This window comes from Glycine max, chromosome 14 (genome assembly GCF_000004515.6).
Source record: "Glycine max cultivar Williams 82 chromosome 14, Glycine_max_v4.0, whole genome shotgun sequence".
NCBI lineage: Eukaryota > Viridiplantae > Streptophyta > Magnoliopsida > Fabales > Fabaceae > Glycine > Glycine max.
The window spans coordinates 20,025,738-20,044,829 of record NC_038250.2 but is presented as its reverse complement, the minus strand read 5'-3'; the positions used below and the strand labels follow the sequence as shown (position 1 = coordinate 20,044,829).

The following is a 19,092-nucleotide window of genomic DNA, read 5'->3' as shown; positions in this document are numbered from 1 at the left end:
TTGAATGATTTAACACAGTTTAATTTGATATAAACTTCTAATTAGTGATGTGTTTAATTCACAATTTAATCTTTTTTATTTTTATGATAAATAAGAGAATCAAAGATAATATTAAATTAATCCATCATATTTAATCAATTAAATTGGACTCTTCATTTTTAGTCTGATTTAACAACCACATGTAACTTGTAAACTTTTCATTGTTTGCATTTATGTACATGTTAAAATGATGATAATTTTTTTACAGTGTCCTTTCTATATTATAATGCAATTAACGAAAATAGATGTTGAACATAAATTAATCATTTTTTATGCAATAAATTAATCATTATTTTTTTTTAATAAAAATACATATCAAACAATGATTTTGACATCTAACTATGGTGAATTATCTTAAAAGTAAGAAAAAGTGAATCAATTAATTTTTACTTATAATAATAGGTCATAATTGGATGTTTGTTGATTTTTACCTATTATTATAATGGTAGATTACAATCGGTGAAATATATTAATAAAACAATAAGCCTGCAACCTATTAGTGTAATTTTAGTAATTTTGCATCTTAGTCCCCCTATAAAATGAGCATGTAGGACAAATTTGTAAATCATTCATTTAAAATTTGGTAAAGTTGAAACCTATAGTAGCAGCTGAAGCCACAGCCCACCGGTGAGATATGATTTTCCACCCGCGCTCTGCCAGACTGCCATTATCGGATACGATGCCACCACCTTCGTCCTCCTTCTATGCTTCCTTCTCTGTCAACTTTTCGTCTTTTCAGATCTAGGTTTTGATGTCAGTTTGGACTTTTCCCTGTAGTCCAATCGAATCTGAAGCGAAGGGGGTTTAAAGCAAAATTCATTCTGTTTTTTTCACTCATTTTCATTTTTGGTTTTGAACTATAATAGGGATTCTAGAAATAAAAAAGAAAAAAAAAAGAAGAGAAGATATATCTAATACCGGTACCACATTCAACAATATTCTATACCTTTCCCTTACTCCCATGTTTTTGATTCTCTGAATACTAGTTTCTATTTGCTGGATTGGTGTTTTAAATTGTTTCTAGTTATTGGGTTCTATTTTAAATCAACGTCATCATTTCCTTTTTGATGTTAGGTTTGTATTTGCTGAACTGGATGGGGGGGGGGGGGGGGGGGGGTAATACTCAATGATTTTGTCTACTCAAGTCAAAATGATATTGGAATAAGAAACTTTGATTGGTTTCTGGATGTATTCATAGAAGATTTGCATTGTAAGCATCGAGCTTTCTGGGTCCTGGACTTGAGAATTGGAGCAATTAGATTGTTTGGCCTTGGTTCATGCGTGGAAAAAAATTGGTACAATGATCTTTAAAATAATTTGAAAGATGCACATGACTCCTTTCTATCAAAATATTTAATCGTATATTAATTGCTAAGAGGAGGAGAGTGTAAATTTTGTGAGTATTTAGGAGAGTTCTGTAGGGGTCAAATATGAAGAGAAAACTGTAATTTCATCAAATCTCAGGGAAAGTTGGTGCAATTTACTTTTAAAACAATTAAGAGCAACCTAGAAATTGATGTTTATGACAATAATGGTCAGCAGCTTAACCAGATGAACTGATAGCGTACCGAAGACTAAGATTATTTGGTGTAACTCGAAGTTTGTGTAATCAAGATGGAGACCCCTTTCTACAAATTAACAAACTTGGTTTAAATATGTTATTTTATTTGATTTATTGTCATTTAGTCATAACCTATCATTACATGAAAAAATTAATTAATTAATCGATGTTTCATTTTTGAGATAGTTCAATGTAATCAGATGTATGATTTTGTGATAGCATGTTAAGCCGAAATCTATTTATGATAACATGTTGGCATGAGCATTAACTTTAGTCAAGCTACGACTACATGAACCTATTTTCTATTGCAATTCTTATTTTAGAGTTTAAAATGTTTAACTTTCTGCATCTCTTAATTAGCTATAATTATTCTAAGTAAATGCTATTAATGCTGAATTTTCAGTTTCTACACTTCTTAATTAAATGTAATTATTTCTGTAAAAAATGTAATTATCCGTTACAATTTGTTTCAAGAGCCACAAGCACAATTCCCTTCTTGCTTGATTCTCTATAGTGGTACCGAATAATGTGTAATGTAGAACAAATCTTAAATGAGTCAACTTTGCTCTCACCTCTCAATACCATTCATGTGTGTGCGCCCCGACTTGTCTAATTGTCATACAAAAACATTCATAAATTGAAATGGAACTAAGGATCAATTTGTTTAAACTTAAAACAAGTAATTTTAAAATAAGCATTTTTTTAAATTCCTTATTTAATAAGGAGGTAGAATTTGCTTACTAACAAACATAAAATAGATTTTTTTAAACAAAAGTTTAAACAAATATATTAAAAAAATATAAAGCTATTTTTTATTAAAATAAGTATTTTTTTTCAACAACTAAATTTAAATAAACTGATCCTAGATGCCCTCAATCAATCAGAACTAGCTAGAAAGAGAAGAGAAAACAACTGCTGACAAAATATTCATATGAATTTGAAACTGAGGATGAAATGATTGTTCCGGATTTAGAGCAAGAGAAACGAAAGCTGAGTGTTGGTAATTGGTGGCCTTGTTTCTTACGGAGATAATGAATTCATATTAACAATAATTCTTAATCCTCTTACTACTTTTATACTTTCAAGATAATAAATTTTTTTACTTTTCATTTAATACTTATCATTAAAGATAATAACAGAATTTGTAAAAAAGGATATAATAGGAGAATTTAATAGAGAATTTTAAACACATTAGTGTGTTTGAATAGAGAATTTTAACTGAAAAAAATAATTTATCACATAATTTAAATTTCTTTAATTTAAAATTCATTGTTTGAATATTTTTTTATCAAGAATTTAAATTTTTAGAATTTTAAAACAAAATTTTAAACAACTAAAATGTGGAATTTTAGTTTCCTTCTACGAGATGAGAAATTAAAATTCTCTTCTTGATAGAAGAACCTTCTAAAACGTTTGCGTGTTTCCTTTATAACCTTCATCTTTTCTTCCACCAAAAAGTTCTCGAAATCCCATTCTCGAACTCGGGACTCTTCCCTTATGCTGATGATCATCTTCTTCAAGAAATATCGTCTAAGCTCGCAAAGTATCGATCGGTGCGGGCGTAGGAGGACACATAGAACTGCACCCGCCAGTCAGGGGAGCAGTTGTCACTGCCTATCACGCGGTGGAGGTGCTCACTGACGTGGAGGGCCTGGGCCATCACTACTACAAAGTAGGCTTTTTACATCGGTTTTGACCCGATGTTGTAGCCAACGATGTTGAAACATCGTCGTCCTACTATGACGGTTCAACGACTGATGTAGAATGACTTGGGTTCCACTACAGGTGTCAACCCAAACCCGATGTAGAGTGCTGACGATTCTACATCGATTATTAGGAAACTCGATGTAGAAAGCTGATGATTCTACATTGATTATCCTGATAACCAATGTAGAATGGTCAACTTTCTACATCGAGTTTCCTAATAACCGATGTAGAATCGTCAACTTTCTACATCGGGTGTGGCTGTCAAGCGTTGTAGAATGCTACTCATGGTAAAGCATTCTACATCAGTTATTCGTATAACCGATGTAGAATTGTTAAAGCATTCTACATTAGTTTGCTGTATAACCGATGTAGGATAATTTTTTAAAATTTTTTTTGCTTTTTGTTTATGAATGACAATAACAATATATTCAAATATAATTTTTTTTCTTGACGCTCATACTTTAACCTGGTCAGATTTCTATCATAGATGATGCTACCATGAGCAATATCCCAACGCAATGCCGGTTAGCCCATTATCAACCTAGGACAATGGACTGCAATTCAAAAGAGTACCAGAAAAAAATAGAAACTTGAACATAAATGACTCAGCAAAGCCAAATGGAAAAAAACAAAAAAGAAAAACATGAGAAGAAAAAAATTGCAATGAGGACACAAAAGTTCATATCTATATCATATAAAGTTGAGTACATTTTTTACCCATTTTATGGTGACCATAAATATAATATATAATAGATTTATAAAACAAGCAAAATGATGCTAAGAATGGTAGATGTACAGTGTAAAGTTATTAGATGAAAACATATCTAACCGGATGAATTTCGCACGCTGCTCATGACTGACATCTGGTCCAGGTTTTGTATATCCTTTGGGAAAATAAGCCTCATAAATTGAATTAGCAGAAGAATTTCCTCCAACTTCAATCATTGCATCTATTTTATCACTTGACCATTCATCCAATGTCACAGACAAAACCTGAAAGTAAGAAAATAATGTCTGAAGGCTGTAATGCACGACAATACCAAGCATAAATAAATAAGTTCAGCACACTATTAACTTGATAGACACAACTCATTGAAAAGATAGCAGGCATAAAATGATTAAAAAAAGCAAAAAAAGCTTCGTGCACCATGCCTCAATGGCTTAGGCACGCCTTTTAGCACCTTTGCCTATAGTACTTTCATTAAACAAAATCCTAACACAGGTAACAAGTAGTGCAGAGTGATAAATTAGGAGGGGCCTTTAATGCACTGGTAGAATGATCACACCATCTATCTGTTTCATTATTTCTAACAGTGTTTGTTGACGGGGTGTAATTGTAACAAGCATTTGTTATTGGCTGCAAGTCTGCACAATAGAGACTAAAGGCCCAGTTTTCACAACATTTGTTATTTGTTGTTGGCTGCAAGTCTGCGCACTGGATTGCTCAATAGACTATGGATATGCTAAGTACATCACTCTGATGCAAGACAATGATATCCACTATCCAAGCCAGGTGGATATCACCATGCTGTTACTAGTCAATTATATTTTACTTCCTATTCTAATGTCCCCCAAAATCAAAGTCACTCTCGTTTAACTTGAGTGTGGCATTGGATATAGATGAGGTATCTAAGTTACTAAGTCAAGAGGTCAAGTCTTGATGAAAACATTTCCAGGGGAAGGGTGTGTCCCTTGCTTTGTTACCAAAATTTTATACTGAAATTGTCATCATGAATTACTAGTGCGGAATAGGCACTTCATGCCTTAACTAACAATACTTTTTATCTAAAAAAAACTAACAATATCTTTTATTTTTTATTTTTTGATTAAAAGATGTAAATAACGGTCGAGGAGTTATCTATTATAATAATAGTCTGATTTAGAGGTAGTTTTTAAATTAAATAAAGAACAAAATCATCTAAGAAATATGTACAAGATTATTATTATTATAATAGTTATAAATAAATTTCCAACTCATGTACGATGCAAAAATGCTAAACTATGAATTTCCTGCAACAGGTAGCAAGCAGCAGGAACTCCACTCAGCTACAGCACTGTAGTGTTGCCTATTTGCCACTACTGATAACTATGCTTTGTCCTGGTTTATTATAAATTGTAAAAAGGATGCCATAACTAACATCATATCTTCCTACCAAACTTGCCTAACTGCTCTGACTTAATTATACTTATACCCAAAATTAAAATTGGCACTCTAGTTGAAAGAACATTCAGGATACACCACTGCAACCTCAAAATTAATTGCACTAGCTTTCAATGTTTTAAACTAAATAGGTAAGTCGGGGAGCAACACAAATTAAAAACAATAGCTGGTTAATCGAAGTACATATGAGCCAAAACATATAGATATTCTATTAAAAAAATGAAGTAAATATCAAAATCAGATCTTTACTACAGAATCCAACATTAGCGAAGTGAAATATGTATTAACCAACTCATATCTTATAGGAAGAACTTTTTTTCCTCTCATGGAAGTTGCTATTTGTAGCAAGATATAAAATTATAAATGTCTGATATGAATCTTTGCAAACATCATTCTGGGTCTGCACAATATCGTCTTCCAAGGTTAAAGAAACTTCTTTTTCATTCACGAAGTCTACTTGCAGGACACAAAGGAGGGGAAAATATAAACCTTAATCTATTCACATGTACCTAGTCAACTCAGAACACTCAAAATTTGGAACATCATTTAGCAACAGTCGATTACCTGCCCCCCATTTTGCTGGTAGAAACCATAATATATTGTTTATTGATAAATTAAATTAAAAAACCATAATATATCCATGAATGATAGATTGACAGGTTCATTCACAACTCTCGACTCATGAATCAATATATTTTCATTTTGAAAGGCCCCGAATAACAAGTTTATCAATATACATTATTAAATATTTAAATTAAAGAAGTCATAATCATCATAGTATATAATATAAGAATATAAAATAAATTTAATTTATGATCAACGTTCTATAAATAAAATAAAATAAAATCTCAGTAAATATAAAAATGCAATTCTTTACATTGTAGGTTGGATATGAATTAAAAGTCATAAGTTTAAAAATTATAAGTATTAAATGAGTAATTAATTTTTTAATTTAAATATATTAAAATGTATCAAGTTTACATATTTGAGTGTGGTGAATTAATTTTGTTACTGTGGAAAAAAATGTTTTGAAATTCAGACAAGGAATAAGAGTTTAAGATACTCAATTATAAAAATACAGAACCAAATTAAGTTTTTAAAAGAATCGTTGCATTTCAAGTATCAAAAAACAAAAAACAAGGGGAGAAATCAAGTTATGCAACTAACAAAATTATTAGAGAGAGAGAACGAAACCTCTTGATTATGATTCTTGTTAGTATTAGAAACTGGTGGTGCCTGAGAGGCATGCTGAGGCTCCTGTGGGGAAGACGAGTCCGCTGCAATCATGACGTTACCTACTTGTTCTACTAATTCTGGAGTATAAATTCTGCCCCTTGGCCCGGCCACTTGGTGGTTTATCAGGAGTATACTTTCCAGTGAGAGCACATGCTGATTGACTGCATAACATTCATACGAATTTAAATTTAATCCATTATCTGTGTAATTTTTCACACTAACAGTATACAATATAACGAGCATGAAGAAGATGATGATCAAAACTAAACGTGGAGTTGAGTGGTGATTTAATTTAACATCACCAAATGCATAACTGAGTGAAAAATTTAAAGTAAAGCACAAGGAGCAATCATATTTTCTTACACAATTACCAAAGATGTAGCTTGGCGCAGGTCACAATATGCTTTCAGTGGATTTCATATCCATACACTACAACTAAAGTCCACTCATATGGAGTTCAATTTGTCAATTAAGCAACACCTCTAGTTCAATTGCCAAAGGTTATAACTGACTAAGTGACTACGATATTCACAGGTTTTATCCAATTGCCATATGGAGTATATTAATGGCACGTTTTATCCAAGCATGTACCTTACTTATCCCCAGGAAAAAAAACACGAATGTAATGAACATGCAACAAATCAACAAATCAACAGAGGAAACATTTGAAGGGGGAAAGGATGAAAGGATAAAAAAAAGATCATAGATGCAATGACTAATTTTGGTGAAAGTTGTGCTTCCACCCAAGAAAAATGTCAGATAATATTATTCCACAATAATTTTGGCTATTTCCTTGAATATCAGAAATGTTATTTTGCATTGCATAACAAGAGCACAACTTATAGACAATAGATATTTCGGACACTTACCTCTCCAGAATTAACAGTGATGATATGGGGAGTAAAATTAGCACCAACGTACTGAGCATGCAACCCATTCACCTAAAACGGTAAAAAAAAAAAAAAAAAAACCCTCAATAAAGTAAGAAAATGTGTGAAATTCACACAGTAAGAAAACGTGTTCGAAAGAATTTGTGTGTTGGTGGTAACATTTCGTACTTCTCCTTTTAAATAAGGATGGTCAATATAAATATACGATCAAATACATGTCTCTGGTCAATTTGGCCCCTCTTAACACCACAAGCCCAAACACCTTTGACAATGCTTACTTCAAGAACTTGCAGAGCAAAAAGGGTCTCTTGCACTCAGATCCTGCAAGTTTCCAAACTGACTTTGCCAATGCAATGATTAAAATGGGGAACCTTAATCCTCTCACTGGGTCTAGTGGCCTGATTAGGACCAATTGTAGGAAGACCAACTAAGATTTTTGGCCTTCTTGTACTAAGTATGAAACAAAGTCAAGGTTATGGGATATTTTAGATACTCTATGTTGTATCAGTGGCAGTTAATTAGGAGCAAAGTAAATGCTTCCTTAATTGTAGTAATAATATAATATAAGAATATCAAGGTCAAAATGTTTGGACTTTGGTTAATTCTGGACCGGCAAGAGTTGCTAAATCTCCGATTAAATTAATTTGAATATTGATGTTATTAAGAAAGAGATTGGTCCGAACCCTGCTATCCTATCTCTTCATAAACTATATTTTCTATATTCACTCTTAAATAATATATCTCAATCCTCACTCTTAAGTCTCAAATAAAAGTTTTAGAAAATTTTCTCTATTTTATTAGGACAATATTTTTATTAGGATAACTTGAATGGGAGTTTCTCTCCTAATTTCAACAACAGATAGCAATTCAAATAAAAAAAATTATATGATGAGAGGACAATATTGTTATGTGAAGCAACGGGTTCTCATCCAAAAATATGTGACGCTAGTCATCTTTTATTTAATAATACTCAATATTTTTTATCAGTTCAATAATACTCAATATAATGCTACTTTTAATTGACCTTTCTATATTCCCGTTGCTTTTTCCACGTACACGGCAATACCATGATGTCAAATGTACGTTTCCATCTCTTATTTAATCATGAGTTGCCATTTCCAATAAAGCAAAAATTTTATGCATCTTTGCATTATTTTTCATGTATTTTAAATTTGATAGCCAAATTTTATTTAATTAAAATATAATTCTACCTACTTCCTATATTTTTTTATGTTTAAAATTATTGCACGTAGATTAATAAATATTCAATGAAACTAAAAATTAACATATATTTATGTTATTATTGAGAGTGCTTGCTACTTAGCTTTTAATATTGTATGCAATGTTTCATTCTCGCCTTTCTTTTGTTAAACTTTTGTTTACAATTCTCAATCAATCTAATTAGATAATGAAAAGAAAAAGAAAAAAGCACGTACAAAGAACTTTAAAACTACATCAATTTAATATAATATAGGTAGCGGAGACCATCCCCATGGAGCAAGAACAGTTAACACATTATTTACACACTTGTAATTTTTGTAAAAAAAAAATTACACACTATAAGTAATTCTTCTGAATTTTTTACAAAATAATATTTTTAAGTTATAAAATTTCCACACTAATAATAATAATAAATCTATCTTATATCAATACCAATATCTTGAAGTATGTTAAAATGATAAATAAATATTATAAGTAATATAATAGTTAAAATAAAAAGGGTAATATAAAAATATCTAAAAATGAGTGAAAATAATATTAGCTATCATTATTAATATCTATCTTATGTAATAAAATGGTTAAATAAGAAAACCTTATTTAATGTATAAAAAAAGTAAAACATAATAAAATCCTACCTTATGAGTAGAAGGGAAGCAATATATAAATTCTTACATTGTCTATAAAAGGATAAAATTCAACAAAAACTTTAAGAATAAAAGAAAAATAAAATATAAACTTACATAAAAAAGTTACGAATGTCAAGGCAGCATGTGATGCTAGAATGAGCTGCGGAAAGAAGTGGTGATCTTGACATTTCAACTTATCAACAACAAAAGGGCAAGAACAACACTTACATCATAATCCCACGATGGATCCACCACCTACATTTCTCAATTATGAATAAAAAAACTCATTTTTATAATCCTTTTAATTTACTTGATATAAATATAAATATAGATGGCAAAAGCAAACAAAAAATAATAATGTCAATGCACAAAGCATGTTGTCCCTTAGGATTCTCACCAAATAAAGACAACAGGTTAATAGTATAAATTTTCACGTTAGTAACACTTCTCTACAATTAGTCAAAATGCTTGTGCAATTTGTTCATCACATTTTGAACAATGTTACCAAGTTCAATTTGTTCATCTATATTATAATGCAACAATTTTTATGGGAAAACTCCATAGAGTAACTGCGAAAATCAATGCAGGCCGAAGCAGAACTAAGCTTGCCATGATAATTGCATGCACTACAATATGGTAAAGTGGTAAGTCAAACACAGTTAATTTTTCACCAAGATAAAAAATATATGGTACCACAATATTGAAGTTTCTATCCTTCCATTTCTTTATTCAAAATTAGTAGCAAGAAAATTAAAATCGCCTTGAGCTTTTAAGATGGAGGAGTTCATTATAAGCTGTACACCATGACAAGAAACCTTACTCTACTGAATGATTGCAAGCTACTTTTAAAATATATGAAACAGGTAACAACCACAAAACTTTCAGATATATTTACACCTTTTACCTTTTCAAAAAAAAATTATAAGTTGTACACCACGACAAAAAAACCTTACTCTACTGAATGATTACAAGCACTTTAAAACATAAAACAGGTAACAAAATTATAACTTATAGCTATGACAGTTCACCAGGAAAGTTATGGTTTAACAAGTTTAGAACAAGTGCATACATTTTTACACCAGCCCTTAGTGTCTCTTCTTCCAACGAACTCCATTTCCTTTTCCTCCTCCTTGGCTGTCTTGCTTGTTGCGAGTTGTCTATTGAATCCTCCCATTGAAAAAAAAAGGAAAACAACTAATATGCCAATGCAAAAATCAAAATGATATACAAGTACAAAAGCAGAACATTTTTCTAAAGTTTAAGCTGATTTTAATTGCACTACTAGAAATGCAACTTTTTACGACACACATTCTAAGACGGTTATTTAGGACCGTCTTAGAATGTGACGCAGTGACAAACTTGTAATTAGGACATCTGAAATTTTTTTTTACAACGCACATTTTAAGACAGTTGTTAATAACTGCCTTAGAATATACTTGGGTGGCAATTTGGTAATTATTGACAAAACAACAACGATGGTCTTAAGATAAAATCGCCTTAAATTCCCAGTGGTTAATTACCATGTGTGCACACCCAGGGCTAAGTTGGACACACAGAACAAGCCAAAAGAAAGAATTGGAAAGGGCTTGACGTTCAACCTTCTCTCTCTCACACACACACTCTCTCTTAGAAGATCCTCTTTCGTAATCTCGCGCCGCTTCTTCACCGTTCTCGCCTCCGTCGAGCTGCTTCCTCGTAGGTTCCCCGCCGACAGGTACGATGTCTCCTGCGATGGATCCCAAACCATTCACACGAAGCCCAGACCGTTGAATTTTCGAGCGTCGTTGGTTCCGCGCGATGCAGTCCGTCGTCGAGCGCGATTACTCTAACTACAAGGAGGTTAGCGGCGCAAACAATGATGAAGGACTAGCGATCGCGAATCTCAGGATTGCTCTGCAGATCATAGATGCTCTGGCCAAGAAAGGGATTGCGGAGCTCTTCCCCATTCAGGTAACGTGTATTTGTTGTGTTCATTAGTTTTTGTTTGGAAAAATTGTGACTTCTTTTTTGTTAATAAGTTTTCTGCTGTTAATTAATGTTGCGAGGTTCATTAATATTTGTCTGACAAGAAGCCAGAAGAAATTCCCACTGTAAGGCCTATTAATTTTTTAATAGATAACACAAGTACATTACACCATTAAGATGAGCAGAACATACAAGATAACCAAGAGGGAAGTTATGAAGAGAAGTACAACAAGCATGAAGACTCAAGCCGCCAGATTTTGATTTTGAAGCAGCAAAACATTGTTGAAACACAAAATAGAACCATCCAGGTAATTTTCAACATATACGTGTCTGTCGTTTTTGTGTTCAGACCAAACCCTAGCTCCGCATCACAACCATGTCGACCAAGCAAGGTATTGTTTTTCTTCTTTCTCCATCCCTCAAACTCCTGATTTCGATCATTTAATTGATTTGAACCCTGAAATTCAGATCTGTTGATAAAGACTAAGATTCTTTGGTTTGCAATTTATATGATCGATTTCTTATTTTTTCCCCCTCTTTTGGGCTATTAGGTGGAAAAGCTAAGCCTTTGAAGAAACCCAAGTCTGATAAGAAGGATTACGATGAAGTATTTCATTGAAATCCCCTTTGGAGTTATCTTGTATTTTTTTAAAAAAATATATTTTATTTATTGTGGTCAAAGATTAGAATTTCCATACTTGATGGGCTTCGGATTGAGAATTGGCAATAAGTTTAAGGAAGAGATAACACAGGGTTGAGATTTTTAGGCTTGGTTGAATTATTGGTTGTTTTCAATATGAATCTTTCCAAAGGTTGAATACAAATTCATTTAATTTATATTGCTACTATTCTGGTTGTTGCGATGTCTATTGAAGAATTAGAAAATTTTAATTTTGCACTTATCAAAAATAAATTGCCATGTTAGTTTTTGGTAACATTGCTCTCTCTCTCTCTCTTCATCCCTTGTATGCACTGTAGGTTAGGTTTTCACCCGGGCTTTCATTTTCTAACTTGTTATCCATTTGTTTTATTGTTTCCATGTTGCATTCTGCATAAGCAAACAGAACTAACCAACTTGGGTCACTCTAAGAAGTACCTATTGTTTCCACATTGCATTTGTTTTATGCTTGTTTTCATGCATTTTGCTTTCTGTTTGAAGTGACATGATTCAATTGTTTTGGCATTGTAATCATGTTGATGATAGTAAGCTCACAGTTAAGTGGGTCTATGTTAGAAGGGTAAGAGGGGGAGCATAGAGGAATTGTTGTTCTTTTAACAACTGTCCAACTGATAGTAGCATGTGTTGTCTGATTAACAATTAAAATGAAGGGGTGTGATATAAATATTATACTTGAGAGACAAGGGGGTGTTTGGTTCATAGATGTGGAAAAGAAGTTATTGAAACTTGAGAGCAGAGGGGAGAGGCACTCCAAGAACCTGTTTTATCTTTCCTGTTTTTGTTTTAGAATGGTTTCTTATTTCTTCGTTTTGTTGAGAAATTTTGGTTTTGACCATGATCAACATATGATTTATTCTTGTTGGTTTTACACACAAACACAACTTCTGAATCTGGTTATGACCTTGCAATTTATTTGTGTCGGTATTTTGTAGGTTGACATGGCTAACATTCAGAAGAAAAAGGAAGAGGCGAAGGTCAGATATTGTATTGTAAGTTAGTACATACTAGTCATCATTTCTAATAATGACCTTATTTATACTTAATCATGTTGCTTGTATTGAGCAGGCGCTAAAGGAGTTGAAAGCCAAGGCGCAACAGAAGGGAAGCTTTGAGGTTTTGGGCTCAAGAAAAGTGGAAAGAAATAAGGGCTCTTTATCATGATTGTATACATCCAATATTGTGCAGGATTTGAAAGGTGAATTCTAATGCTCAAGAGTTTTTATGTTTATATATATTATTTTGCTCATGGGATAAGACTTCTGTCTGTTACATCCAATCTCACATCTGTTACTCAACCAATCAACTTAAAAGTTTCATTTGAATTTGAAATTGTTTGTAACCCAAGAATAATGGTGTTGCTTTGAACATTTTAATATAGATTTCCCTGTTTTCCATTTGGTGCAATAAGGTAATAATTTTCTTTTTATTATGAAGCAGTTAAAAGTAGGCGCAACCCAACATTTTATTTTGATTGATGGGACATGGAGCAATTCAGCAACAATGTTTAGGCGCCTTGAGGTTACTTATAGGTGGCTTTCTTCTTTTTTTTTTCTTCTTATTTTGTATATTTTCATAATGATTCTAGTTGAAAATACAAAATTAATCTGCTGCATGACTGTTAGGGTGTTAAGGTTGGATAAAATCTCATTATATGGAATGCTCAATCATTTTAGACTTATAATCCTTTGACACATGTTAGAGTGGCCCAATATCCTCTATCCTATTAGTATTGGGCACATGTATAGTATGCCGAGGGAAAGGAGAAAGTAAAAACATTATTAAGTATTTAAAATGTTCTTATGTTACTGGTTTAGTTGTTGATACAAAAAATGGAATAAAATGGAGAATTTCAACTTGTAGTTGAACAGTGCTGACAGAAGCTAGCACTATTTCGAATTTCTGATACCAGGAAAAGATCACTTCTAGTGTAGCAATATTATAATGCTCTTTTCTTTATAATATGTGATTAGAACAAAGATGTAGATAATATAATACTACATAATACAATAATATGTGATCAAACAATAAAAATTCATGATATATTTAAATTTTAAAATAATTATTGTCAAAGGATATAACTTATCTCAAACAATAAAAATTCATGATAGTATAAAAGAATTTAAAAGTATATTGTAAATACATATAGCATTTATTCTTAAGATAGCAATATAGCTTTTATGACTATCCTTTCCGGACAAAGTACAAAAAATAAATAGATAACAAATTTCTCTGTCTAAAATCTTTTTGGCTAAAGTGAAAGTTCGATAAAGAGTTTGTTTTTATATACTGATACATATTTGATTTTATATACTTATTACATATTTGATTTGTTTTACATACTTGATATACTTTCTTCCATTTTTATATATTTGCTAATTCTCTATTAGGCTGAATCAAAATATTTAAATTTATTTTCATGGAATATTTAATTTGATTTAATAGATGAAAATAAAAATATATATAAAATACGACTTAAAATAATATACTATCATATACGAATCAAATAAAATATGTATAAAATGTATAAACATACACTCATATAAATGTAGAAAATATGGTTTAAGTGTATACACAAAATGGTACACGTACATGTACACATATATAAAAAAAATAAATGTTTAACTATAAAAAATGAAAAAAAAAAGTTTTACGTTTAATAACAGCTAGCGTAGTACATTTTTTCATTAACTAGCAGCCTAATTAACGCCTTTTACTCCTATTGTAACAGCCAGGCCTTTATTTAATGTTGTAATTAATTATAAATTTAACACATGCATAATACTACTTGTCAGTTATTTGTGCAGTAAATAGGAAGAAATGGAATTTCTTGATTTGGATATGATTTTCTGATCTGCATGATTTTTGGGTTACCTAAGTGTTAGTGCCCCTGCTCCTTTTCTTTCTACCACCTTCCTTAAATTCAAATCCATTGTGACTAGGGTTTCTGGCATGGTCGCTTCACCTTCTTCCGCGATGCTTAATTTTGGTTGCTACAATTCTCAGTACGTGTTAACCTAATTAAGCTTGCTTTAAGTTTTATTTGATTGGCTTTATGTGACTTCAATAAAAGCTCAATTACTCAAGTGCTGTTTGTTTGTTTTTTTATTTTTTTTGCCAGCTGGTTGATTTGATGCATGCAAATTCACAATGCGTTTGTAACCCCTATTTTGGTTTTATTAAAGGAGATTTTGGGTTTTCAAGTTATTAGGAGCTTGAACACAAGAGTATAATATCATCATATATCTCAATATCTCATGCTCTCTTCAAAGTTCTGATCTACGATTTCATTTGTTCACTTTGGTGCTTTCTTTAATAGCAATTGTTGGGGACATAACTCCATTGGATGGAGGTTCTAAAGCAGAAAAGAATCAACGAGAACAGGCAACACTAGATCATATGTGTAAAGTACTTGGAGGAGGATGTACAAGTACTTTCTTTTCACTATACATGAGTTTGTTAATGAGATAATAATGAAAATTCACAACTCTTGGTCTTTAAAAGGTGAGTTACATATTGATGCAAAGGCATTTCCTCTTTAATTTGGAAATTTTCATATACAACATGTCATTCTTGGTCATTGTAGTAGTGTCTGAAATTGGTTGACAAGCTAGCTAGTTGTTAAAACTTAATTAAAACTATTCTGTATTAGTTTCATTATATTTTGCCATTGTTGTAGTCTCTCTTAGTCAGGAGTTCGACTTGTAGTTTGAATGATGTGATAAGAAGAGAAAGAAACATAAGCCATTTGTACTTGGGCACACTTGCACCAATTATATTAATTATTTTTGTCTTCCTCCGTTAACAGCGATAGTCAGTTTTACTTGTGCCTTGAGGAGGAGGAGGAGTAATTTTATACCAAGTTGTTCAGTATCTTATCTAAAGTTTGTTGAGTTTGCTTTGGATGAAACCAAACGTCACACTCACTTGATCCCTTCGCCTTTACAGGTATCTCTTATTCTTTTTTTTTTTTTAATTATGGCCATTTTCCTGTATGTGTTGGACCTGGAATGGTTGATTAGGGTTAGTTAGTTCCATTCTGGTTTAGAACTTTTGTAATCACTCATTTTTTGATATTGAAACCCAAGCCAATGTGAAATTTCCGCTTTGTTGTAGTTTTTTAAAACTTAATTTGCAGAATTCTTCAAACCAAATTTAGGCTGTGTTTGGTATGTGTGTCAGCTGAAACGAACAAAAACATAGTATGTGTTTGGTAGGCCTAAAACTATAACTATAGTAGACTTACCCTTTGGCAGTCCCTGAGGAAGAAGAGAAAAAGAAATTGATTGAACTTCTCTATAAAACAACTTCTCTGGGTTAGTGCTCAAAACCAATAGATTATTACCATACATTGGATGATAGTGTTTAATATATATAAATGAAGTAAACAATCGCTTTGGTTTGGTCAATGTTTAATAAACATCTTCCATTTATTATGGAAGAAAAAAAAGTGAGATGTAAAAGAGTTTTATTATGACTAAGTGTCATATCTTGTCCTGTTGAGGATGTGGTGTACTGTTCCAATCACCAAGTTTTAGCTTCTCAGGATAGAACTAGCTCTTCAATTAATAAGCCGCTAACTTTTTTTTTCTTCTTGTTATTGAGTTATTCAACTTTGTATTTCGTTTATATTTTGTTATAGTATTATTTTAAATTTAGTTTTATTAAACACATAATTGTTTTGCAGATTGTTAGTTATGAATTTCTGTCCCTAGTTGTTCTCGACTCCTCTGCTTTGTTTGCTTAATTTGCTCTCCACCATTATTTGTGTGCGCAGATCTTCAATCTACATTTTTGTATGTTGTTTTGCTAGGAAAAGTTCAGTTTCATGAATTCCAAGGATGTTAAAGGGAGTCTTAGTATGCTATCATTTGAAGCTACAAAAATTAGGCTTCTACGAAGATTGATCATTGAGACAGAAACAATGCAAGTGGTTTTTTTAATGCCCATCAATTATCAAATTGATATATGGTTGGTATCTACTAGTGTCTTAACAAAATATGCCTTTGTGTAGTACCTTGTAATCTATTACAACAATAACAATTTCAAAATTTGACTTTGTATTTATTTGTGCCAATCTCACTTTTCTTTTTCCTTTACCAATAAAGGATCCTTCATCTAAAACAATGCATGTTAACAAAATTAGTAAGCATCCTATTGTATATGCTTCAATATGCAATCTCTGATCCTGTTGAATTTATGATGGTTCGTACTAGACCGATGTAGAATGACAAGGGAAATTAAGACGGTTATTAAAGACCATCTTAGTATGCTTGACTTTCTATGACGGTTATAGAATAACCGTTGTAGATAAGCTGTTACCGCTTGCATACTAAGACGATCATATAAATAACCGTTTTAGTTTCGTATGACATTTTACATCAGTTCAGTAGGAATCATCGTAGAATGCATAATAAAATAGTGACATTTTAAGATGGTTCTACAAATAACTGTTTTAGTTTCTGCAACCTTTCTAAGACAATTGTTTAATAACCATCGTAGAAAATTTAGTTTATAATGATGGTTTTTGAGAATCGACGTAATATTTTTTTCTATTTTACGACACTCATTTATATGATGGTTTGAAATCGTCGTAAAATATTCGATTTAACCGTCATAAAATGTCCCTTTTCCAATAGTGTTGACAAAATCCTAAAGCGAGTGGGGACTCAGAAGTAAGCAAAAACAAATTACTACTTGGTACCACTTGACAATAACAACACTCGTAAAGTCGTAAAGGTAACAAACAACATAAAAACACTTCTTGTGCCCATTCATATCATAGTAGATACTTAATAAGACAAATGATCAAACAAGAAATTGTTTTTATTCCTTACACACCAACACTTGCGCACTGGCCATAGAGACTCATTAATATATACGAGGTGTACTAGAAACACATAGTGGAAGCAAATTATGCAACACTAGTTCCACAATTATTATCACACAACTTCACAACTTTAAACACATACTTACACACTACTCTGTGTAGCACCTAAAAACAAACATAACTCGCAAGGAACAATTTCAAAACCAAAATTCACAAATCAACCCTCACGATTATATATAAAAAGAATAAAAAAGCCACCTTTATCCCTCTGAGGAGTTAAGTCAGACCCACCCACTTCATGATTCAATTCACATCAACACTCTCTTCCAATGGTTCTTGATTCTCATAATGCATTGCCACATCCTCCATGCATGCACCATCATCGTTCTTCTTCTCCGTTGCCGCAACCGTTTCCAAAAATGAAGGCCCCATCATTTCCCACGCTTCCTTCAAATACACCCTCACCTCATTCATCGCGTCCCTCCGACTATTCAACCCCGCTAGCCTCTCACGAGTCTCCTTGGAATCCTCCCCAAGCGCATCCTCTATCTCATCGTGCCACTGCACCAACTCCCCAAAGACTAGCCCACTCTAACACGCCTGCAGCGCTGCCATGTTGCCGCGCCAAATCCACCGTACGGTGCCGGCGTACTCGCCATCGATAATGTCAAGGCACGAGGCGAGGTACTTGACGGTGCACTCCATGGCGATTGCGCAGTACGCGCGGTGTTAACGTTAGAGATAGGGGAGAGGTCTTCGAGGATGTCGAGCACAATTTCTGATACTGTGGTTGTACGAAGGAGGGTTTGGAGGATGCGGAGGAGGAGGGTTTTCTTGAGGCGGGGTTCAACGGGGGAGAGAGGGAGGGCGGTTAGGGTTTTCTTGATGAAGGAATTGGGGACGGAACTGCGGAGGAGGAACTCCATGACCCATCGGTGGTGTAGTCACAGGAGGAGTGGCTACGGGAGGTGTAGCCACCGGAGCTGGAGCGATAGCTTTAGATGGAGGAGATGCTACCATGGGAGATGAAGCGGGTGGGAGTCAGAGGAGAGAAAGGAGGTTAGGGTTTTCAAAATTGAATGAGAGTGAGAGTCATAGAGATATAATAAGATGGGGAGACAAAAGGACACTTACTTCTAAGAAGGTTTTCTAAAAACCGTCTTAGAATGTCTTAGAAGGA

General features: G+C 32.7%; 1 long non-coding RNA gene across 11 annotated transcripts; it reads left to right on the top strand.

The window, feature by feature from the left end:
* The first annotated feature begins 10,975 nt into the window (after positions 1-10,975).
* Positions 10,976-17,133, top strand: LOC100795385 (uncharacterized). Of its 11 annotated transcripts, none has more exons than XR_005888228.1 (9): positions 10,976-11,714; positions 11,958-12,013; positions 13,018-13,074; positions 13,151-13,280; positions 13,523-13,614; positions 15,025-15,087; positions 15,204-15,586; positions 15,891-16,030; positions 16,896-17,133. It is a non-coding gene; the product is annotated as an uncharacterized lncRNA (long non-coding RNA). The 11 variants fall into 11 exon arrangements; XR_418004.4 differs by having other exon boundaries at positions 10,976-11,798; positions 13,018-13,059; XR_005888225.1 differs by having other exon boundaries at positions 10,976-11,798.
* Positions 17,134-19,092: the final 1,959 nt, after the last annotated feature.